General features: G+C 43.6%; 1 protein-coding gene across 7 annotated transcripts in view; it reads left to right on the top strand.

The window, feature by feature from the left end:
• Positions 1 to 26,609, top strand: part of tanc2b (tetratricopeptide repeat, ankyrin repeat and coiled-coil containing 2b) — a 265,575-nt gene that overhangs the window by 70,411 nt on the left and 168,555 nt on the right. The window lies entirely within an intron of this gene.

Raw genomic sequence — 26,609 nt, 5'->3', positions numbered from 1 at the left:
TTATTGCAATTTTAAACATGTTGCAATATGCTGGGTGTTGTGATAACATAAATTGCTATTTATTAACTGTTTTAACATCTGTTTTATCTATTGAGATAAAAGTTTTCAGTACGTTCATCTCACTTCAGTAGTTTCTATCGCAGCAAACTGTATCTAGTGGACTGTAAAAAGCAATTCATTTTTTTATTCTAGTAAGCTGCCAAAAATGTGTGCTTGTGATATTAATAATGTATATGTATGGACAGATATTTGTTTCAGTATTATTTGTGTGAACAGATCGACAATCTGTGTGTTTATGTGTAGTCTGTAAATTTAAAGCACCTTTCACAAATACAAAAAAAGATTTGTCAACTTACAAAAGTATTTGACAGACATAAAATGCAAATACACACATTCTATGAATTACAAAAAAAAAATCTGTGAATATATTTAATTTACAAATAATTGAAAAGCATTTTGGAATATCTTCCTAACATTAACAACTTTCAAACAGGCATATGTGAATCCAGTTTTTATTTGTGAATCTCAGTCCTACGCTGGAGGATTTGTATTTAATGCACACTGATTTTATTTTATTTATTTATTTATTTTTTTGTATGTACAAATCCATTTTATATTTTCAAAATATTTTTGTGTATTACAAACCTTTTTTGTATTGAGTGGATGTTGTTTTGTATTTACACGTTACACATTTGCACACATATTGTCGATCTGTTCATACAAAAAAATATTGAGAGGAAACAGAAGAACAGCTATTTAAAAACAGTGATCTCTCAAGAAAAACAGCCACATGCCTCCATCGACACTTTTTTTTATTATGCCCTTCAATATATCAATGGATATAAAGTTTTCTGTCTTCATTATTTGAAACTTTACTCATGTTTTGCAACATATTGTAACATTATTTATATGTCAGAAAATAAGTTGAAGCATAGTAAGTTCCCTCTACAGTGCAGGCATCTGGCCTTAAGTACAAAGTATCTTGAAATGTCTTTAAAAGGACTTATGAGGCATTAAAAAGTCTTGAATTTAATGTGCAAAGGTCTTGAATATATTGTCTTGCCTGCTGATTGTTTCGTATTTGATTGCGGGCCGTTTGGAGATGTTATGCATCTAGAAACTAAAAGTGCAGTTGTCTGCAGGGCCTGGATCAAAATGGGCCGGTGTCAGTTTTAGTAAACTTGTATTTTGTCCCAAATGGTTTTCAGTCATTCTTTGACCAGTATGATGAAGTATTAAAGGGAAATTTCGGTTTATTTCAACCTGTCTCCTATCGTCCTAAATTTGTTTCAAGTGACTAGTGACATAAAAATAATAGTTAGCATGTTAGCCGTTAGCCTAGATACAGCCAGGGCGCATAGTAGCGTCAGACCTGTTAAAACGTAAGTGAACGGGTAACCTTCAAGTGCAAAGTTAGTCCACTAAACAAGCTTTTTTCCCACAAAGACCGCCTCATATCGTTAGGATAAATGTCAGAGAACATATAGAAAATGACATGTAAACGTGTTGTCTTACCTTACCGGTGTGCTGCCATGTTTGTTTACCATTTAGCTCTGCTTTCCCTCTACATCCCTGCCTCCACAGTCAAGTGAAATAACTATTAAAACACACCAGCCTTGTTACTCAAAGGTTCATGGTAACACCACATGAAACCTTGTGTTCCTACACATTTATTATTGTCACTCAGGCCTTATTAAGCTCTCACTTAGAGGAACAGGGCCTTTGATGTGGTAGATAATCTGAGCCAAAAGCAACACTTGGGAGAGCTGGCAGTGTTCATTTTGTAACAGTGCAGTTGCTCTTATCTGAATCTAATAAGTTTCAGGTTATTGCCGAGGCAATGCAACAGCCTCCACTCTCTTAACTGTCTCCCCAGAATAGGATCTTTATTATGTGCCTTCTGAGGGCTTTCGTCCAGCCACCCACTCGATTTGCACACATGAATTAATTTTGTAAAGCTTGAAATATTCCACAGTACGTTATGTCACTATCTCTTATCTTGACTTCAGTGGATGTGTTTATAAAAAAAATCATAGTTTGAAACTTTGTTTTGCAGTGGTTTTGGATGCTTTTACCATGGTGTATTATACAAATAATTTAACCAAATAACCTGCTGAATGTTTGATTATTGTTTACTCGTTAAAAAGATGATTTGCAAAAATGCAGTGTGTGTCGCTTTACTGGTTGTCATGTCATGATTGAAAAAGTGGTTGAGTTTTGTGGCAACCTTACTAAGTGATAATGAGTTCAGTCGCTGCACTCTCTCTAATATGTCATTTTTAAGTGGTATGATGTTCATTATTTTTAGACATGAGGAGGTCAGGCTTTATTTCAGGACTAAATCATCCTTCATTTGACATTCGACCTCCTGGTTATTGTCAGTCCTACTCCATTATAAAGTTTCTGTGATTAAGTTTTTGCCTATAGGGCCTATTAATCATTTTTTATTGCAAATTGGTTAATTGATGGTAATGAAACTAAAGAACTGTGAGACCTTGCCCAACTTTCTCGGTTGCCTGTAACAGCCTGTGGACTTATTTCTATGTAAAGACTTGGGACGAAATATCTGAAAGTGACTTTTATCAGGGCTTCTGAGTGCCACACTTCAACTTGACTACTGAGCCAACATGAGCTAACATTAGCTTAGAAATAGAGTTGGCAAATGTCAACACATGATGGGCACCCACCACAACACAGAGTTGCATACATTTTACAGCTGTGGTTTGGAGACAGACCTTCAGTTAGGGCTGTAGCATAGACTGTATATAAGGATGGACAATGCGTCTCTACTTAACCCTACTGTACAAAAATGAAGCCAAAATATCCTCAGTACGGCCGCTGCCATCTTGCACTGGTGATTTAATTTGGAGCCAGAGTCTGCAAGGTAGCGATCTCTGCTGGTATCATCCATCCAACCAATCGCGAGCAGCGCCATTGATAGCAAGCACACTGATTGCCACAAGAAACTGTCAATCATGACATCAAAGCCTTTTTTAACATCAAATTACTAGTTAAAACCTAAAATCACAGAAACCATCTTTGGAAAAAAAATGTATTTGCTGGTACTTGAAGTTTTAATTTGGTCCATGTCCCATCCACTAACATGGAGGGGGCAGGGTTTATGACCTACACTGCAGCCAGCCACCAGGTGGCGATCCAGATGTTTTGGCTTCACTTTTGAAGAGCTGTTGTGTTATCTATCTTATACAGTCTATGGGCTGATGCAGCTTGACTAGCACTGGCTGGTCTGTCTTTCCTGGCTCTGCAGCTACTGTCCGGTCTCCTCCTGAGGAAGTATTATCCCAACGCAGAGGGAAGTGGAGGAACCAAGCGCGGAACTAACTAGCTAATTCTCGTGTCAATTGTAGTCTGCTAAACAGTGCTTGATATCTTAAATTCAGTGCCCCCTGTGAAATACATTGTGATATTGTAGTGTTAGCTGGCTAATGTTAGCTAATGTTAGCTTGCTTAGAAATGCAGATGAATTGCTAGCTAGCTAATTTAGCAAAACACTGTCTTGAGTGGATAATGTCAGCTAGCTCGTCCAGACTTCCAGGGCTAGAAAAATACATGAGTGGATATGTTAGCTGTTTAGCTTGCCAAATTATTCCACCAGCTAACATGATACATATTACTTACTTATCCTGACACATTGATTTAGCCAACAGTAAATTATGTAACTGTACAAGGTGTATAACTGATGATTGCTTGCTACCAGGCAACAGCCTTGTACAACAAGGGCAGCCATTTTGTTAACTGTAACCTAAGCTAATGTTAGCCAGCTAGCTGTAAACTTACGCTGAATGAATCTGCTATTAGTTGCTTTGTAACATTAGCTTATAAAGTTGTTTGCAAACATCAAGCTAGTTAGCATTATGGAGCCAAAGTTCCAAATGAAGTATATGGACATTACAGATAGTAACGTTATTCTGTATGATTGTCATTAATTATCCAGCATCTTAACGTGTTGCTGGTCAATCACATTCAGGCCTGTGTGTGTCACGCCATTGATTGCCCAGGTGCTTTCATGCCTACTAGTGTTGTGTCGTTCGTGAACAAATCGTTGAAAAGAACAAATCTGTTGAGTGAACGTACTGAACTGAATCACTGAATCACTTTGATAGGGAGCAGCAGGATGCTGATTAATCTAACAGCCAATAGTGTCAGTAATAACAAGGCTTTTCTGAAAGTTGCTTTTTTGATAGAAATATTACCACAAAAAAAACTGCATTGCAGATTTTCACATAAGCTGCTCCAAATTCATTCATTAGGGCAGCAATAATCATAATTAAACTTGCTTTTCGAGTAAATCAAATGCATGCAGTATATTCACATTGCATCCGTTAATTCATTCACTTTTATTTTGATGTCCTTCACTGCAAGGCTTCAAGGCTGAGGTGAACTAAACCTACCTTGTCTCTGCCTTCAATGTGTTTGTGTATCTGTGTGTGAAGTGGAAAGGAGACCAAGCAGTAGTGCATGACTGGAGTACCCTCCAGTGTTTTCATATCTGCTGCTGTCACTTTGCAGGGAATCCGCTCCTCCCAGCAGACGAGTGCTGATCTTACAATCTGGCTTTTTCACTGAAACATCTGTATTCCGCAGTTTGCCACAGTTTGTAGTACAGACGTACACGCTCCAATACACACACACTTCAAACCTTTTATTACACTTGCTTACCCTGAAATAACTATAAATACATGGACATGTTTTTACTTAGCTTCTCTCCCAGCCTTCCAAGGACATCTGGAGGACTGGTTTTAGCAACCCTGACTTATCAGCTCATGACAGACAGGGAGCGCTAGAAAGCAACATCCCACTCCTGCTGCTGTGGGAGGAGCACTTGGCTCAAAGCGAGGACTTGCCACTCTAAAAACTACCCCTATGTGTGGAAGCACTGGCTGCTGAAATTGGTCTTTAGTTCAAGTGTGAGATTGTGAGATAAGATGAGCGTCCTCTGTGTTTGATGCAGTTTCAAGTGAGCTTCTGCTTCAGGAATGCCGGAGCTCTGAAGGGGAATATACCCTCTAATCTGCAGACAACAGATGAGCCAGCTGTCCCCTTGATCTGCACTGGAGACTGTGTGAGCCCCAAGTTACTAAGCCGGTGAATGGCATTTTTTTAATTGAATAATACAGATTAGCTGCTCTGATTGTGACGATGCTCAATTGTATAAATCTCTATCGTGACACTCTCAGCGAATAGGCTGTTATTTCTCTGGTAACTACATTGTGTAGCCTGTTTTGTCCTCAGACTGCTATTTATGAAGATATAAAAGGCTAATATAATACCTACTAAGACACCACTTTAGAGTTGTGTCCTTTGGGACTCGTTTCCACACCTGTAGTTTGTATCATTTGTTTCTGAACCAAGGACGAACAAGATGCTTTGTTGCCTTTCAGCTCTGGTTTGGTTCCTGTTCATCCTGACTTATTTTTTACAAACAAACCCAGAGCTGTAAGCATTAACTCACACAGAGTCAAAGCTCATGTATTGGATAGTTTCTGGCAACTGTCATCCTGCATCGTCATTGCGACATGGAACCACATGCACTCTTTTCAACAAAGGCGCTAACTAGGCTGAAACCCTTAGGAGAGCCCTTTTTGGTTTTTGGTAGAAGCTTCTTCGTCCTCAGACTGGTGTTTATGAAGACATAGTAGGCTAATATAATACCTACTAAGCAGAGGTTGCGCTAGACTTTTTCGTCGCCAGTCATTTTGACCGACAGGGTCATAAAAATCCGGTCATAATCTATTTTTACTGGTCATTTTAATTTTCGTTTTTAAATGATAATAAAGATATTCAAAGACATTTAGTTTTCATTCATTCGTTTTTAATAAATCCAACAAGCAAGTTATAAAGTGTGCATTAAGGACATGAACCAAAAGATGGACAGACATCCACACACCCGTGCCATTAGGCTTCGCCCTGGACAAACCGGATGGCAGTAATGCGTCACTAACGCGTCCGGTGTGTCCAGGGCATTATGTAGTTATGCCTGTAGGCTCGGTGACACAAAATTAAAATTGTAATGAAGTGATTAAGGTATTGAAAAATGTGTTCGGTTATGCACTGTTGTGTTATTTTAAATTATAAACACGGTATTTTCTCCTCACGTTCCTCAGTGTGTGCTGTTATTTTATTTTGAAAATTGGCCGGATACTCTCGTCTCTTCTTTGTCCGACTTCCTGTTTGGTACGATCCGCTCAAACCAGGTTGACAGAAGTGCTCGTGGCTCCCGTGAAAAATAGACTAGATGCTGAACTGAAGCGCTGCCTCTGCGGGCGCTCCGCTCTGCTCAGCAGCCTGTGTGGACAGTCAGATAGGTTAACATGGGCACTGACAGAAAACTGCCTCTGTTGCTGGGCGCCGTGCTTTGGTTCCGCGTCCGGTGTTACCAGGGCGTTATGTCAACAACGCTACATGAAGCAGATGAATGACCTTTTCTCTGCAGTGTGAAAATGGCAGCCACTAAAACCACTGACTGTGCACTCCCCCGCCAAGTGGGCAGAGGTGGTAATTGCAACCGGTCAAAATAACCGACGGCCTTCAGATTTTCCAGTCATTGTTGTAAAAAAATGGTCAATGACCGAGAATATCCGGTTAACGCAACCCCTACTACCCCCAAATAGCAGGTTTTTAAACTCCTGTGATAGCAACAAATGCAGCCATTATGTTTTCGGGTTGTCTGTCCCATTCTCATGAACGCAATATCTCAAGTACATGTTGAGATACGTTCTTCAAATTTGGCACAAAGGTCCACTTGGTCTCCAGAATTAACTGCTTAGAATTTGGTGGCTGAAGGTCACCTCATGAAACATATTTTTGTCTCGTAGGATAAAATGATCAAGTGATGACATTATATATCCATAACGATAACTTCACTGTGACATCATAATGTTCTGTGGAAACACTTCTATGGCCATTATTCAATGTCATGACTCAAGAACAGAAGGAACATTTGGTCTGATTCTGAATTGGTTACACTAATCTTGGGTGTCCACCTTGAAACTGTGCTGATTGTGTAGATCTTCTGTGCTGCTGAGGTGAAGATGAGTGTGAAGCATCCATGTTTTGATAGACATGGATGTAAACTGTAACTGCAACTTGACTAGTTTGCGGAAGTGTACAACCACCAGGCGATTATCCTAGTTCTTAACCTGAAGTGCAGACCATTACGACGTTAGTGGGCGTGTCATCAATTCGTTGTAAATTCTTCGGACAGTTACCTGCTCTGTTCCAACATGGGCTCAATCTGGTATTACACAGACTTTTATCGTAAAGGCTGCCAAATGTGTGATCCAAATGATTCGGACATTTGCGTTCTTACATGCAGCTCCTCTGGTTGATGTCTAGATAATTTCAGGTTTGCAGTGCATGTGTGAAAGGGGCTCTTGAAGGACGCTCTTTTCCAAAGCAAACGTTATTTGGATGGAAAGGGTTCTTAGTATTACAAAGAACCTTTGAAGAACCTTCTCTTCAAAAAGGGCTCTTTAGGAGCAATCGGTAGAACCTCAGCCCATCAGAAGGAACCCTTTTTGGACCCCTTGTTTCAAAGAGTGTTGGGAAATCACATTTCAGGGAGTCATGTGCATTTCACTCCACATTTATGTTCTGTTTATTCTTGGAAACCTACATTATGTCGCCTCTTTTCTCCTCAGACGCTATCATTAATAGTTGAGTCAGTCTGGAACTTGCTGCCTGTCCTCTCACTCCAACCACTCTACCATTTAATCAGACACCTTTTAAGATCTGAAGTGACTGTTCGTGTATAATCTCACACCCTGAGATTCAGGCTGTTATAACAAAAAGGACAAATGTCTCGCAGTTACTGCAGCAGCAGTGTTTAGACATCAGATGCGCTCTGAGTCTTCTCGTTAAGACACAGATCAGACTTCATGTATTTAAGGCTTTCTTTGTGACAGAGCGGCCCACTGTTACTGTTGCCTGCGGCAGTTTCATGTAAGTACACCCGCCTGGAAAGCCAAAATCTGAACGAGGAAGGAAAATGTCCCCTCATGGTCTCGGATATTACATTGTGCCTCAGACTTTCTATCACGAAAATGGGGGAGCGTTTGTGTCATTTTTGTGGTGTTATGGGTAAAACTTTAACTGCCATGTCCTTCTTGCTCCCATCAGTGGGTCTAGACTTGAAACAAAGTCAACAGCCTGGCACCGCAATTACAGTTTATGGCATTGGCTGATTGGAAAATGAGAAATGGGGTTGAAAGGTCGGGTTGTCTGGACAGGGAGCTGTAGCATGACTAATAAGCACTGAGAGAGATGGGCTTGAGCGTGGCAGCGGAGAGGACAAGATGTAGCTTATACACATTCGCACAGGCTCACAGCAAGAATTGAAATTCGGATTTGGAATAATGTGATCTTTCTTAGTAGTATATAGGGACCAGCTTTGCGCGTGCATGTGAAATGCGCGTGCACGTGAGACGTGCGTGCGTGCGTGCACGTGAAACACCCCCTTCCGGCCCCTCCCCACTCGCTCCTCCCCACCGCCCCTCCCACACTCCGCCCCTTCCGGTTCGCCCCACTCCGCCCCTTCCGGCCCCTCCCCCACTACGCCCCTCCCCACACTCCGCCCCTTCCGGGTCACACACACACACACACACCGTCATATGAAATCCGTCTCTCATTGGTTAAACATAGCGCCTCCTATTGGCTAATCAAAAGCCCCTCCTTGCGGACGGATGTGTGTGGTGTATATATACAAGGGATTTTCTTAACAGGACATCCTCAACTTCTCGGACGGCGAAGCTACGGCGGGACGAGCTCTGATTTTTTCTTCAACGATCGCCTGTATTCTGCAAGGCGTTTCTGCAACCATGTCTTCCTGCACCAGCAACAGCGGCATCGGGTCAGCGGCGCCCAGGTATGTCTGATGACCGGCGACAGTTGTGGATGCTCGGGCCTTACAAGAAAAGGAGGCGTGTAGGAAGTGGGCTCGTTACGTCGAGAATCGTGAATTTGAGCTAGAGCTGGAGGTGTTAATGGGTATGTTTACAATGTTAAATATCAGGACTCTGTTGTCACACTCAGTGCGGCCACCGATGCGCAGTGTGGTTCAAGCGTTGAAACATGGTCGGTCAGTTTGATGCATAGCGATTGGAAATTGTTTTGGTCTGAGGTCTGTCCTGACCTAGACCAACCTGGTTTCCCAGAGAGTATTTATGTCTCGCAGTGGGTCAGCAAAAGCGGGCCCCGAGATGTACCGCATTGAGGCGGATCGTTTTAACAAGCGGCGGGAGGACTTTATTTTCTCAGTGTGTGCAAAGATCGAGAATCTGTGATCGCGAGCAGAGGCCGCGACAGCGTGGGGACAACAACCCTACCCTCTTACGCTTCAAGAGCGTGACGAGTGGTTTAAAACTGTTTTCTTTATTCAGTGGTGTGACTGGAGATCTCTGCAGAAATTGTTTGTCGAAGCTGACAAGGGCATCAGAAGAGACAGGATCCTCTCTTCTTACCAGAGTGTTAGAAAAGCGTCTTCTTTCGATGATGCGCAGACTAATGCGGCGGGTAGTCACCTTCCTTCCCTGTGCGCCGAAAATCATCAGACACATCGACTACTGATAAAGCCTAGGTTAGCATAACTTTTGTATTTTTGTCTTTTTTAAATTATGATAAACGCTGTATATGATTTTAATGTTGTTTTTCTGTTGTTTTTACAGGCAGTGTCTTGATCAGCACCCATGCGCGATGATACTAGAGGGTGTTGGGAAAACGATTGCGGTGGTGTGGAACCCTGGACACCTCATATGAAGCCGCTTGAGGCGCTGCATGTGAAGAAGAAGAAGAAGGAGAAGAAGGAGGAGGAGGAGAAGGGACATGTCTCGACACGGTCCCTGACAAAAGACGACGTGGACACGATCAAAGACTTTCTATCACGCTGCCAGTATCACGCAGGGCTGGAAAAAACAAGAGCTCTCTGCAACGGGTGTAAAATCAACCACCCGAGTCAGCGTCGACACTCTTGCTTGTATGATTTTGATCAGATCAGATGTATGTATTTTGACCAGATCCTGGACTCTGTATTCAACCCGTCTCTAGGAAAAGCTCTGCATTACCTGTTTGCGCAGATATCACCGGGGGCTTTCTCACAAGACAGGCTTTTAGGAGCTGCCGAGACTCTTAGACACTATCTCAGACCCGGATGTGACGGACCATCTGCCAAAGATGAAATGGAGGCGGAGGAGGACCACAAGCACGAGACCGCTTTACGCCATAGCGCCTTCACCGTGTGGACCAAGTGCTGCTGCTGCTGCGTCGACAGATTTGTAATATTTACCGCAGAAAAATGATGTTGTTCTTTGGGATCACATTAGCCACATATCTTTTCACGTGGAAAAAGCGCCATGCCATGAACAGACTGACATCACTTCTGCGGGGTAATTACGGTGGCGGTGTCCCTCGCGAATGTGTTACATTCAACAACCATTTAACCGTTATAAGGACAAGTGTTAAAAATTGGAATGATACAGTGTGTGCGGCAGCACACAGTTCATCAGCGGTTAAAGATGTGGTAACGGCATATTTCACAAACTGTAATGAGTCTGAGGCGTTTGCAACACGCCATGTTATTTGTCTTTGTGCATTTCTTTGTGATGCGTGTGTTTTGATGATTAAAAATGGTGTACCATTAGATGTTTGTGATGCAGTTCAGCACCTAGTGCGACACATGATAGACAGAGATGTGATGGTGTGTGTAAAATACCTAAACATGTTGAAAAACCATAAATAAATAAAAAGACGGTGTGTCGACCTCATCTTGGCCACTTGTGTTGTTGACTGAATATGGAGTGCACGCTAGACAAGATTTACCACGACCCCGCACACCCAGGGGGTCTTGGAGGTGTACAAAAACTTTGCGATGCTGTTAGAAAATGCACTGGGGAGGCTCCGGGGATGCCTGAAGTAAAGCGTTACTTACAGGGGCAAGATGTGTATACCCTCCACGCTAAAGCAGCTGTACACTTCCCTAGAAATAGGGTGTTGGTTAGCGGTATTGACAAACAGTTCCAGGCGATCTGGTGGACATGAGTGAATATTCAGCAGAAAATGACAGTGTGTGCTACCTGCTGACATGTATCGATGTATTTTCTAAATATGCATGGGTTAGGTGTCTTAAAAACAAGACCGGGGCATCTGTTGCAAAGGCGTTTGAAGACATTTTGAACGAAGGCCGCATACCTGTAAAACTCCAAACCGATCAGGGGACAGAGTTTTATAACAAACAGTTTCAACATCTAATGGAGGTGTATAAAATTAAACATTTCTCTACCTCAAAGCGAGACTAAGGCTATACGGTTGAGCGTTTCAACAGAACATTTAAGACCGCATGTGGAGATATCTAACGTCTGTTAATTGGCGTAGATATGTTGATGTCGTCCAGGACCTCAAATCAACGCTTACAACAAGTCTCACCACAGATCGATAAAGATGGCCCCATCCGATGTAAACAAAGACAACGAGAAGCTCGTCTTTAACACGCTGTACAAGGAGAAGAAGAAGAAGAAACCGCAGAGGATCGTATCGTTCAAATATAATGTAGGGGACACTGTGAGAATATCAAAACTCCGCGGTGTGTTTAGAAAAGGTTATGAACAAACATATACAGGCGAGTTTTTACAATAACTAGGCGCATAGCCGCGACCAGCCTGTGTATAGAATATCAGATTGCTCGGTGAAGAGGTAAAAGGCACATTTCTACGAGCCTGAGCTACAGCCGGTAATCATTGACAAAAACAAGGTGTTTAAAATAGAGAAAGTAATATCCAGAAAAACTATAGGCGGAAAAGATGGCGCTGAAATGGTTGGGGTGGCCTGAGAAATTTAACTGGGTCTCTGAAAAGGACATCGGTGCCGTGTGATATATGTATATATATATATCACGGGACGTTACCTGTTTACACAGCCACTTTGGAATTGTCGCACGTCCCAACAACATCAAGAAGATGGAGAACAAGAACGGATTTTATGTCACGTTACCGAGTAATGCATCGCTACATGTGTATCCTAATAACAAGATATGGCGCTACCGAACAAAATTAGCAAAACCGATTGTTCTGAGCGAACCGTACGAGGTGGGGGTTATTGAACTTCAGTACCCTAGGGTGTGGTCAACGTTCCCTGCTTCTGACGGGCGTGTTAATATCGATAGTAAAACCAACCAGACAGCCACTATAACACTGTTTGCGGGTTTCGACTCCATTCCCAGAATACTAAAAGAATTTAATGCTAAATGCATGTAACCCGATAACATCGCGCTTAGGTCTTCAATATAACAACATTACAAATCACGTTCATTTTTGGGAGGAGAAGGATATAAGGTGGACATTCGCGAAACTGGCGAAATATTGGGTTTTAAGCCCGGTGAGCCGTTTGAGATACCGGCGACCCTATTTTAAGAAAATCTCGCCTCTCCTCACCCGCAGATATTTTTGGGAGTTTATAATATATACGTTTACAGCGATATTGTTGATTATCAGCTAGTGGAGACAGCCACGTGCGCTCCTCCGATGTATAAATATAACGCGGAGGTAGGTCGTATGCCCACTCTGACATATGACAAGCCACACTATACATCGCTCTCCAACTCAGTCATTGCCGATATCGAGATATCGTTAAAAAACTATCAAAACCAGTATATACCATTCACGTACGGAAAAGTGATTGTTAAACTACACTTTAGACCTGTGAAGCAGTATTTCTAGACCTGAGAAAATGGCCTACACACCATATGTGGCGATGCCCGATATATGACATATTACATGAACCAAGCGGGTGGCGAATTACCTGGATTTATAGGTTCAAGTACACAATCTGATAGCAGTTTAGGCGGCATAGTTCGAGGCCTGCTTAGAATGGCTGTACCGTTATTTACAAAAGGATTCAGCATCGCCAAGCCACATTTAAAAAACGCAGCTGTAAACATTGTAGGGGATATGGCGTCCAACATTGCCAGAAGCGCTGTATCGAGGCGACAGGAAGGAAGCGGGTTGATGGTGATCAGAAAAGACCGTCCAAAAGACCCCCTCATCGAGGGTGCGCTCGGCAGGTCAAAAAGCGTAAAGCGACCGTCAAAGTGACACGGCGCATCAGAAAGAAGTCGGCCACCAAGAAGCACAACTTCCAAAAGGCGGTGATTCTGCGTAAAGACATATTCTAGTCTGAGAAGAAAACAACATCAACAGCCATGGCACTCATACACAACCAGTCGGAAGAATGTGTGAAAGGCGGAGCTGGATCTGTTCACAGTGCCGTACACACAGACATCCATTGAAAAATCTACATTTTATTAAATACCCGGTTTTTACGGGATGCCGGGCCTCTGGAATTTTTATATCAGCCTGCGCGAGGATTACATTGATCTAAACGATACCTACCTGTACATGCGCGAATCACGAACCCCGATGGTACCGATTTGGCCCAAGCCGCAGATGTGGGTTTTGTAAATTACCCCGGGTGTACGTTATTCTCGCAAGTGGATATCATGTTAGGAGACAGGCTTATAACCCAATCTTCCAACACATACCCGTACCGAGGGATAATCGAGTGTTTAATCAACTACGGAAAGGACACCTTGGATACGCAGTTTAGCAGCGGCCTGTTTTGTAAAGACACAGCAGACCACATGAATGCTGCCTCCATAACCGGAGATAACGAAGGCCTAGCCGAAAGAGGGCGATACACCGTCAACAGTCGCACTGTGGAATTAATAGCACCGATACACTCCGATTTGTTTTTTCAGGAAAAGTTATTGCTAAACGGTATAGACATTTCCCTAAAATTTATTCGATCAAAGGACGAGTTTGCCTTAATGACTGCGCACAAATAATCAATACGCCGTGAAGATCGTATCGGCTAGCTTATTTGTGAAAAAGGTGGCGTGGCACCTGCCGTTAGATTGGCGCAGCAGGGCACTGCAGCACACTAACGCTAAATACGCTATTGACAGAGTGGCTCTGAAAACATTTTCCATACCTGCAGGAACAAGAGTGTGCAACCAGGAAAATCTTTACATGGGACAAATCCCCAAATTCGTCATCATAGGCTTTGTTGACCATGAGGCATATTCGGGGAGCTATAACCGAACCCCTTCTGTTTTCAGCATTACGATACAGAGTTTATTAGCTTGTACGCAGACGGGCAGTCTCACCCTGCAAAGCCCTTTCAGCCACTATTTCAGAGAGGTCAGTATGTGAGAGAGTATTTCCAGCTGGTACAAACTACAGGACGTCATTTAAAAGACAGGTCTCTGGCCATATCACGTAATGATTTCGGGAATGGTTACACGTTATTTTGCTTCAATCTGGAACCTGACGACGGTCGTGCAGGGAATGTATCACTGATTAAAAGTGGTAATGTGAGGTTGGAAGTCCGTTTCAGAGTACCTCTACAGCGCACCGTTAACCTCGCGTGTGTTATGCTGTTTACGATTCTGTTATCGAAATATCAAACAAGAGACAAGTACTTTTGGATTATTACTAAAAGAAGAAGCGGTATCAGCCATGAACACTATAGAGCTGACCGGCATCCTCAATAAAAGAATCATTAACGGACAAATTTTTAGGAGTCCTGGCATGCGACCAACTGTCAAACCATAAAGGCACAGCGTTCCCGCCATGCTGGTTGTGAATACACACCCTCAAACATGCCCGGTGAACACTGGCTCGCTATTTATATTACGAAACAGAAGCATGGATATTTTTTGATAGCTTTGGAAACCCTCCCGACAGCGACAAATTTCCATCGGGATATACAGATACCTCGTTGAAAACTGTGCAGACGTGTATTATTCCCAGAGGCAGGTTCAGAACAACTACTCTACAGCCTGTGGACAGCATTGTGTCTTTTTTCTGTGTCATATACAAAGAGGAATTCCTTTTACAAGAATGTTAAACATGTATAGTGCTAATCTGGCACGCAATGATGCTATGGTGTGCAAGTTTGTAAACAAAATACAGCCCTCTGTATGTCGTGGATATAATTTCACATGTGTACAGTGCAGCAACATGCTGTGTGACTGTGAATAATTCTAATAAATAAAGAGAGAGAGAAAGCATGATCCGCAGTTCAGACATTCCATTTATTTAACACATTTGTAGAATACATTCATTTGGTCAAGAATTTAATAATAGTAATAATGAAAAATAAAAATACATTCAATTGATCAAGAGTTATAAACAAAAATACATTCAATAGGTCAAGAATTTAATAATAGTAATGATGAAAACGATGGTACATTCAATAGGTCAAGGGTTAAAACAAAAATACATTCATATGGTCAAGAGATAAAACAAAAATACATTAAATTGGTCAAAAGTTAAAAAAAAACAAAAATACATTCAAACGACATTCAATAGTAAATATTAAAAATATAAAGAAATCAGAACAAATGTAACAAAATTACACACACACACACTTTTATTATTATTAAAAATCCTCCCACTGTGAAGTGTTTAGTCTGTGAGGTAGTGAACGTGTTGAAGCAGGTGTCCTTAGTGGGGCGCTAAAGCACCCCGGTGAGCCTATTACCGACCGTTTTTTCCCCTTGCTTTTATGGGATGAAAAACTAGGGGCGTCTCCGATTCTTTTATACTCCGCTATATCCCCCCGCACCTGTTTGTTAGGGAGGGCCATTAAAGGTATGTTTAAATGGGCTAGGGTTTTTAGGAACACGCCCACCCCAGTGGTCTAGAAATGTCTGAAATATTGTGTGATGCAGTGACACTTTTCACCAGGTCATACAAATGAGTACCATGGAGGGACGGCCGTTAACAACAATTTCAGCGTTGTCTGTCCAGGATAAAACATGCTTTGAGCGGGTAATTGCATCTAGAATGTATTCAGCATTTCTCTGACTTCTTTTAGGAATGTGTTTTAACACACCCTCTAAAACCGTGTCCTTTTTATGCCCATCATCATCATCATCATCATCAGGTCTGCGGTCCTCTGGTCTAATTTCGTTATCAGGCATTGCCAGGGTCAGTACAGTTTTTCACGCTCACCCTGTCTCACCAATGCCAAATAACGCTGCAGTACTTGAGAGTATTTTTGGCTTTTTCATATGTCTGTGTCCGTAGTTTCAATATGTCAGACATGGCTCGGTCAAGGTCGTTTTGTACTACCTGTCTTATGCTTGCAGTGTTTTGGTCCTGATGCTGCTGCTGCTGCTGCTGTTTTAACATGTCAAGCTGATGCTGAGGAACCAAAACATCTTCTGTGCATGCTCCATATTCTTCTTTCTTAACCTCTGCTTATCAGGCTTGTGATAAATGGTATAGCCGCTCCAAGTAGTGGTAGTAAAACCCCCGCTCTGGTTAATCCTCTTTTCTTATTTAAATGTTTAACATTTTTGTCCGCAACCAGTCTGATGATGCCTCTCTTCTTTTTAACTGAGAGTACTGTTTTTCTGTCAAGGGATGTTACCTCTCAACACATTTAAAGCTATTTCACAGAGTGCATCGATAAAGTCTGCGCTAGCGCCACACACAATGACCCTTCTCATACCCGGCGTTGCTTTATATAACAACTCCAACATGGCTAGATTCCTCTGCACGCGTGACGACATTATTTAGCCCTTTGTTTGTTTTTAGGCATATAAACAACCTGCTGATTTGACAACAAAGCGGTTCTGAGCCTCAAGTGGTCTGGAGTGACAGCTTTATAATCTATGAGGAGATACCCGTATGCGGAACTAGTGGCGTCAGTAAACGCCTCTAAAAAATATTTAGTGTTTCCGGGAAACATCTGTTTGCCCAGGAGTGTAACCTGATATTTATCCCTAGGGTTTTTGAACAAGACAAGGTAGTTTGTGTTTAAACTAATGGTTCTGCTAGCCTTGCCTTGTATAAACAAATTTTGAACCAGATATATACAGCTGAGATTTCTATGGTGGACATATTTGGTGAATACATTCTGAACTTCTATATTGTCACTTGCTATTCATTAAATCGTCTATGACGAGTAGATTAGTCTTGTCCGGGGTAATAGCTCGTCATCACACAGGGAATCGGGTAACCCTTTAACAAAGTTGATGTCTCTTAATTTAAGGAGTTGGTCATATAAAGGTTTCCATGATGATTATACGGACACCAAATTATCAATGTTATGTGAAATAACTGTAGATGCATTTTCAATAAGACCCTTGACAAAATATGTCTTCCCACAATTTGAGGGACCACTCACCACCAAACTAAACGGATGCTGCAGTCTTGAGTCAAAAGAGATGTTAGTAGCCATAAGGTAGGGTGCTGTAGTCTGACAGGACTCTGCGCTTGTTATACACAACCTTGACTTTTTTGTGTACTACGTCATTTTTAAGATGAAACTTCTTTTATCACGCCTGATGGTTTCCGCCTCTGTGATCACATGCATCTGAGTGTTCTGATTGGTCACAAAGGACTGGACCAACCAACCTGCGACTCGTGGGTGAGCACTGCTGCATTTTTGGCGTTAAGTGTGACACCCTTGCACCAGCCCTGCGTTTGGACCAAGTTTTGTGCAGTAGGCGTAACACTTTGGACCCCCAGACACAAACTCTGTGATATAATCTTCCTCTGGGAGCCCGCACACATCACCGTCATTGATCTCGTCGGTTAAGTCACCCAAGTATGAGCCTAGAGGGGGAACCCAATCACCTGGGCCGGACGTGAAAATGACGCTGTCCGTGTCACAGTACAGCACACGCTCCTGCAGCCTGTCCAACAAGTCATACAGCATCAGCCTAGCATAGGCGGTGGTCATAGCCCCTATGAACACATTCACATCATTCACTCTGGACGCCTTACCATCTGCGTGACACCACTGGACAATGGCCACGACAGCGGATATAAACCCAAACTGACGACGCCATAATGGTCGCTGAACATGAGCTGCGTGAATCTCTCCGGTTCTGTAATTAACTCGCAGGAGGGCATGTTACTCGCATGCTGAATCTGCCCCACAATGAGTTCAGGAGAAGCTTGTTACAATTCCTGACCGCCTTGTTGACACAGATTTTGTCAGCATCGAGTAAAATCCTCCTTTTCATGGTAGTCACGTATGTACTGGGCTTTCTCTGCAGGAGTAATGACATGCCCGGGTAGCCTGACGCCTCCTGCTTACACTTCAAAAACGTCTTGACATATTCCTTGAACAAGGTGTCTGTCTTGTTTGGGAAATGCCACACTTCATCAATGCAGACAATCAGGTACCCTTCTCGACAGCTTTCTGAAGTTCAAACGAGACCCACACACCTGACAGCTGTCGCCGGCGTCAGTATGCGCACAGACACTGGTCTGGTTTAACTCCGCAGCACACCTGCCACACAACGGAAACATGAGCCTTTTGTGACACCTGTAGGGCAGTACGGGTGGTACAGACCTCTGGGAGGAAGCACGTACACTTTACAAACCCGAAATAGTTTTCTACCGGACCAAAATCTCGGTGGATAATTTGAGGGTGTCCAACCGGGTATTGTTTTTTTGACTGTACAGTAGGATACAGGCTTGTGAAATCGTAGTATCTGATTTTCTCATCTGCGTTATCAGCCTTGTGGTACATCTTGATGGCGTTTGTACGCCCTCCAAAAAGGGCTTGTCGTGGGTCGAGGCGTTCTTTGAGCCTGTAAGTGTTGAGGTGCGCCTGAACAGATGGGTCTGAACGTTTTAGCGCCTCCCACTCACATTCCCACATCACCACCACACGCAGACCATGCACACTTTTCAACGCTGATATTTTTTCACAGAATGAGTGGTACAGACTGCCATAGGGTTTTTTGGTGACAGGATTCACTTCGGTCTGGACGCAACACTTGACACATCCGTGAAAAAAGCATCCCGCAAACTCGTAGCATGTGTTTGTGGCCCTGTTATACCCATCCACAAAAAACTGCCCAAATTGTTGCTCACCGTGGTTCAAAGCGTGTCTAATCTCGAGCCTTCTACCCTGGCCACGTATTCCAGCCATTGCATAGACACCTCAGAATAGGTTTTATTCTGCCGTGTGTATGCGCCTTCATACGTGAGGGCAAGGGTGTCTTTGGGTAGAAAACACGTTTTGAAAACGCCCATGCAACTCGACGCCAGTGTCGTGAACGCGAACGGGTCGAGGTCTGTGCACCTGATAAATGTCTCACGATAAATTAGACAGGCCTTGCACTTCTACATCATTAACACAGTAGTGGCGAATTTCTGTCTGGAAATCAAAGGTTTTCTCACGGACGGTGTCATACCAGATCATGAACCTATGCTTGTCACTGTCAGACATGGTGTTGTACCCGTAATAAGAGGGGTCGGGGTATTTCCCCACATAGTACTCGATCGCACTGGTTTTGAACTTGTGCTGAAAATACCCTTCTCCATGTCCTCAAAACCCATGGCAGCCGGTGTCCTGGATAAACGCATGGGTAGAAAGCTGAAAGAATCGATCCAGCGCTGTTGAACGCCTTGTCATACATCAGGATGACCCTACTGCCACGCATGGTTACTGTGGGAGGGATCCTGTTGCACAAAATATTCCAGCAGTATGTAATTATCAAACCCAGAGGCGTTGTGTGCAATAAATGTGTACTTATATTTTGGCTGCCGGTACCGCTTTAACAAACGTGTCAACGCATTTCAGGGTGTTGAAACAAAATTTGTTTCCTCTGTGTCCATAGCACACACAAAGTTTGCTTGGCTTGCCCTCGTGATAACGTGTCTCAAAATCAAAAAATATGTATTTTGTGTGTGGGTTTTGTTTTTTCAGCGGCTGGATAAAACATTGGTGTACAGCATCGCTCTCATTTAGGGCCTCGCCGCAGTGTGTACACTTTGGTGGCTTGCATTTATGCTGCGTTCTTGCCGCATTGTAGGTTTTACCACACTCTTCACAATATTTCACTTTGTCACACGGGCGCTGCGTCGTGTTTAGAGTGAGGGTGTTTATGCTGATTATAGCAGTGTCTGGACTTGCAGATTCGTTTACACCCTGTACATTTTACAGTGGCCCCTGTGTGCATGTGACACTGTGTATAACAAACATTGCAGAGGTATTTACAAACGTGCTTAAACGGGTTCTGTGTATGAACCGTAACAGTAGTCACACACATAGGTCCCGCCAAAGAAACCGGTTTTATTTACAATCAGGTAATAATGGTCATTGTGCAGGTACATCCACACAGTGCTGGCGTGTACAGCGTCATGGGTTTTGTAACACTGCAGGTGTTTACGCCTGAACCATGGTGGAATACTACGATTTTTATGTTTAAGTGATGTTCAAATTTTGTGATATCAGAGAGCGACACCTTGTGGGTTTCATCAAATCCTACAGCGCTATGCAGTTGTTTAGCATACTGCATTTTATCAGTGGCAGACAAGCTTTCATTAACAAAATGGGCGAGACAAAGAGAGAAACAAAGACTGTTCTGAGACACGTCGTTTCAGGGTTATACAGGTGCCTTCCTTCTTAGATAAAATTTCATCATAAGGACGCTTCCTAGCCTCAGTCTAGAACCACCACCACTACTACCCCGTGCCACGGTCACAACAAACTCCAGATCATCATCTGTCAGCGACGTGTCATTACTCTGCACAACTTGAGAGACCACCTCCAAAAACTCGTCAGCGTTATATGCGTTGTCAGAGCTTAAAACAGCCTGCACATCGCTGGCTAGAGATGGTCCTCTCAAAACCACATTTAATACACTACCTGCAGGAGAGTCCTCTAAGGCTGCACCAATCACGCATGACAACCTCTCTCTAACACCGTCAATTGCCTGGGTGATGTTATCAAGACTAACGTCTCTGAAATCGACCCTCTGGCGAAATTCGCAGCGTTGAATCTAGGTATGTCACGGACACGCAACTGTGCACCTGTACTGGTAGATGGAACAGCAGGTGTTCCTTCTACCGGATTTCCTGCGCCGTGTTGACAGACCATAGAGTTACTCACAGAACCGACAGCAGCATGTTCAGCACAGACCCCGCGATCACTCACATTCACACCAGAGACACTCACGGTCCCAGAACTGATAGCAGCATGCTCAGCAGAGACCATCACTCACATTCACACCAGAGACACTCACGGTCCCAGAACTGATAGCAGCATGCTCAGCAGAGACCCCGCGATCACTCACATTCACACCAGAGACACTCACGGCCCCAGAACTGATAGCAGCATGCTCAGCACAGACCCCGCGATCACTCACATTCACACCAGAGACACTCACGGTCCCAGAACTGATAGCAGCATGCTCAGCAGAGACCCCGCGATCACACACATTCACACCAGAGACACTCACGGCCCCAGAACTGATAGCAGCATGCTCAGCAGAGGCTCCATTATCACGCACACATTCAGAGACACTCACTGTCCCAGAACTGAGAGCAGCGGCATGGTGATGCTATATTATCGTTGTCACTGTTGTTATTATTAACACCGATTTCTACAATAACATCAGCATTAGATGTAGCGGGAGTAGCAGCAACACCAGAACCTGAACATCAAGCGAGTGATGGTGATGACGCTGATGATGATGGGCATAAAATTCTGTCTCTTAAAAACAGTGCTGTTCTCTTCTCTATCCCCCGCATTCTTTTTATAATGTATCTGGACCAGCGCATAACACTGCTGTGGCTAGCCAGTACATCTGGTCCAGAGGGTGTGTTAAAACGTTCCCTAACTGTACCTGTCAAAGCACACCGCCCCTCTGTAGTGCACTGGGACGAATCGACATTATCAGTAAAATGTGTGCTTTCGTCATCTGTGTCATAACGACCATCCCGACCTGGGTGCTCATTCGTTTTTAACATTTTCCTCGGTGGTGCCATTATCTACGTTTAACAATGTGCTCCTGTTTTTCTATACAGTGCGTCTACTAGGTTATTTATTGATGTTGTGATTGTGTGCTGTAATTCAATTAAGGTGCCGACGCTCTGTTTAAGCAAATGTACCTGTGTATTAAGGGCTCTGTAGCGTCGCTCGTTAGTTTTAGTGCTCCTAATCAGGTTTCGCCGCTCGCTTGCCAGGAGGAGGTATCGCGTCTCGGCAAATCTTTTCTGACGCTGTTCGCGCCTGATTAGCCTAGCCTGATGCCTGCACCTGGTTTTGAGCAATGCGTTCTCTCTTGCTAGAACAGCCACTGGGGTGGGAGAATCAGAGGGTGAGACAGGGTCGGTAATAGGCTGAGGAGGGGTAGGCGGCTGGTGGGTGGCGGGCGGGGACGTATGGCTCAATACACTCTCAACATCAGCATCAACAACTACACCTACACCTACTGGATGAGACAGGGGGTGAGTGATAGGCCGGGGAGGGCTGGAGGGATGGCTTGGATACGCATCAACAAACACTACACTCTCATCAACATCAACAACAACACCTACTGGAGGAGGCAGGGGAAAAGGGATAGGCTGAGGCGGGCTGGAGGCCTGGCCTGGATGTGCATCAATAAATGCTATGCTCTCCTCCTCACCGTTTTCAACAACAACGTCAGCAAAAACACTGGGAGGGGGAGGATATGAAGCGGGTATAGGTGATAATGTCAGTAAGTCGGGTAAGTTACTGTGTCTGTAATCACCAGTACTGTCTAACAGATCATCAAAATCTGGAATATAGTCAGCACCTCTTAATAATGTGGGGATTGTGGGGAGATTCCCCACACACACACCTCTCCCCGCTGCGGGAGCAGAAGCAGCACCAGTATCAGCAACGCCAGCCTTCACAGGTGTACTCGTAGAAAATAGATCTTTGCTTACTTCGTGCTGATGCTGTAGGCTGGTGTTCTGTGGTGGGGAGAGCGACTCCTGCTGACTCCACAAAGCCTCTGTAGATATTCCCACGTTAAATAGCCGCCGGTGCGGAGGAGGAGGAGGAGGAGGAGGAGATGGCCCGTGTTCCTCACTGATCGATGCCCTCTCACGCTGCTGGGCGTCCGCTGTTCCGCCGACTTCCTCTCGACCGTTAGGAAACGAGTTCACAGACTCCCCGACCTCCTCGAATGTGCCGTTGAAGCTCTCCTCAACAGCCGTTGGAGCCGATTCTACACCGCCCGATCCTAGTGCGCTCCCGCTTCACCCGCAGATAATCCCTGGACAACCAGTAACGCAGCTACGCGGCGCTTGTTTCTTGCGTGGCCGTCAGCTCAGGCGGTTGAGCACTGTTTATTAAAAAAAATACAACATTAACGTTATCATTATTATTAATATTATTATCATTATTAGGCTGCTATTATTATTATTATTATTATTATTATTATTATTATTATTATTAAATAACGACGTGTCTTACGTGAGAAATCCTTGTCCTGACGGTGTAACCCTCTGGAAATTTTCAGCCGGGTAGTCCTGGTGAATCGCCCAGGCACTGTTATGGAAAAAACAAAAACAAACAAAGCGATATGTTAGCAGTATTCTGTATCCGACACATATTAACATAATATTCATATAAAGTAGCGTTAAAACATTGTGTCTTACGTGTTAAACCCGCTAGAAAACTGATTGAGGGTCTCAGTGGCCTGCGCTGTGCACTGTGGAGAAAGAGGAGGTAAAACAGATGTTTGCAATGATGCATAAGCATTCCCCATTAATGATAAATAAAATATAAAAATAAAACAGTCTTACGGTATAAAATCTCTAGCAGCAGCAGAGGCTGGAGGGTCTGTTCTGCGCCTTTTCAACGAAAGTGAGCGTCTTTGTGCTGCAGCTGGAAAGTAATACCATTTATTTAGCTTAGTAACACACTCTTTAAAATAATAATAATAAAATACATTCATTAGATCAAGATTTAAAACGAAAATACATTCGTTAGATTTAGAATTTAATAACAGTAATAATGAAAATAAGTAATCACACACAAGCACGCACACTACGAAATGATATGTTAACTTACGGCTGCTGCAGCGGGGTGCAGGGGCACGGTTTTCAACTCCGAATCACAGCAGCTGTACCTAATGAGAAATACTTTTTTTTTTTGTAGTTGTTGTTTTTAGAATGTTTTTTCTGAGAAAAATTAAGTATCTAGAGAGCAATGTATCCAATATAGTTTAGGCACGCTTACCGTTAATTGAGGCCATTGTCCGCAGTAAAAGCTGTAGAAAAGGGTCCGCTGTGTTTCATAACCTAGACTTTTTTTAAAAAAGATCCTCTGCTTGTTTCACTGGGATTTTTATACATTTGGGTAAAACAATAAAACAAACACGACACACATCATAAAACCCTGATTGGTTGTTGGTCTAGCCTTGCTGTATGATTGGCTACTGTACTTTCTTCTCGTGTTTTGCCCGGACATGTCTGAACATTTATTACTCCGAACAGATGCTGCACAGCAGGGGGGTCGTTGTAAAAACATCCGTGCATTCTTAATTCCTCTGATCTCGGACATCCCGGCGCCATGCGCAGTGGTCTGGGCTAGGTGAGGTGTTGAATCACCACTTGTCGCTACTTTCCGGCGAGGTGTTGAATCAACACCTGTCGACATTTTTCGGTGCAGGGGCGCATGGAGGGCTTTTGATTAGCCAATAGTTAGGGTTTCAATTGTAACCATCCCCCCCAGAAGGAGGCGCTATGTTTAACCAATGAGAGCAGGATTTCGTATGACGGGAGGGGCTTTTGATTAGCCAATAGTTAGGGTTTCATTGGAAACCAGCCCCCCAGAAGGAGGCGCTATGTTTAACCAATGAGAGCTGGATTTCATATGACGGGAGGGGCTTTTGATTAGCCAATAGTTAGGGTTTCATTGGAAACCAGCCCCCCAGAAGGAGGCGCTATGTTTAACCAATGAGAGCTGGATTTCATATGACGGTGTGGGGGGGGGGGGGGGGAGAACCGGAAGGGGGGTGGGGGGTGGGGTGGGGGAGGGGCGGGTGTAGGGGGGGGGGGTTCACGTGCACGCACGCACGCACGTCTCACGTGCACGCGCATTTCACATGCACGCGCAAAGCTGGTCCCCTTATACTACTTTTCTTTCTCTCTCTCTTTTTTTTTTTTTTTTTTTACACTCACCTAAAAATGGAAATAAATAAATAAATAAAAATACGCTAGCGCTACATGGACCCACATGGGGGAATCAAGTTCCATAGACTGACAGGAAGTCATATGCATTTTACTGCATCTTATGTTTAATTTATTTCCTTTGGCATTTATAAAGAGGACACGGAAAAACAAACTGAATATGAACATTAGTAATGAAGATTGCAACCAACAAAAAAGAGGAAAAGGAGGCTACGTTTTACACACTTTTCACAGGGGACCTGCAAACATACAGAGTAGGACACCAGCTCAACACACCTCTGCTTTCACTCCTTTTCACTATTTGACGGATCAGGGCAAGTCCTCGCTCTCATGTGACAACAGACACACCGTGTAAACATGTTCCCACAGTTAGAAAATTATTGTGTATAAAGAAAAGCTATACGTTGCTTAAACAGATCAGGTAGTCTTTTTTTTTTTTTTTTAACATTGAATGACACACCATGTCAGGTCACTCACTCTCTGGTACCGCAAGTGTTACCTGAATAAGTAAATACTGACCAACGGGACCACACTGGCCGACCCGTATGCTCTCACTCAGTGGATGGATGATGTCACAGGAAGCTTTGTGGTTGATTACTATGCCAATCTTACATAGGAGGACGACACTTGAACGGTTTCCTCCAGTTTGTTTTGCTAACGAAAGTTAATGTTAGCTAATGCGCTAAAAAGTTAGCCCTACAGAGAAATTCAGTATTCCTCTTAATACCTCCCCAGTTTCTGATGAGGTGGACGTGATGACCCTTAATACACATAACGTTATTCATCCCTACAACAGGAAATACTTTTTCCCTAACCTGATATAACGTGAGCATTTTTGATGATCGCTTCCGTCTAGTCCTTTGGTCTTACCATATTTAACCATAGTTGTTATTGTTTTTGTTGACGGGCAGTGGCAGCTGGTATGTGATAAATTTAAGTTTTGAGCCATGACTCCTTCTATTCTGGCTCCCAATAACACAACAAGACCACATTTTAAGACTCCTACTGTATGTAGCCCACAGCCCTGTGGGGGAGAGTCCTGTTTTACCTCCACTTAACAAACTAAGATCATTGTGACGTCGGCCCAAAAAGGGTCTATGGTGCGTTCCGTTTGCACTTGGGAGTCAAAATTCCAGAGTTCTCAGTCGGAAATTTCAACTGAAATGGCCCCAGGAGTTGGATTTCTAACTCGGGGAGTCGGAGGAACATCACCAACCTCGACCTCAGAATCAAATATGGCTGCTCCGTCCATCAACAGTTGTGAAAGCTGTTGTAATATACTGTTCATTAGCACTTCTGTCTTACTTGAGTCGCATTAAAACAGCCGTACACACAGTCATGTTCAGCTTCTATCTGTGGATATGTTGGTGCGGTGTTTGGATGCGAAAAATACAGCGTTATGTGTTGTTATCAACTGGTATTGGCAACAATGGCTAACCTGGGTAGAATTACTATTGTCTTGGTTTTCCAACCTGTTGAACTGGAATGCAGTCAAGGTGGTCTTGATCTGGTTGTTTAGTCTGCACCAGAGTTGGATGGACAGCATTCACACGGGCCAGATCAAACTAAACTAAACAGGCAAACGCACTGGAGTTTGATTCATCTGAACCCGGTGTGAAATTTGGT

This window comes from Epinephelus fuscoguttatus, linkage group LG20 (assembly GCF_011397635.1).
Source record: "Epinephelus fuscoguttatus linkage group LG20, E.fuscoguttatus.final_Chr_v1".
In the NCBI taxonomy this organism is placed as follows: Eukaryota; Metazoa; Chordata; class Actinopteri; order Perciformes; family Serranidae; genus Epinephelus; species Epinephelus fuscoguttatus.
The sequence above is the reverse complement of the archived record's forward strand: the minus strand, read 5'-3'. Positions and strand labels throughout refer to the sequence as shown.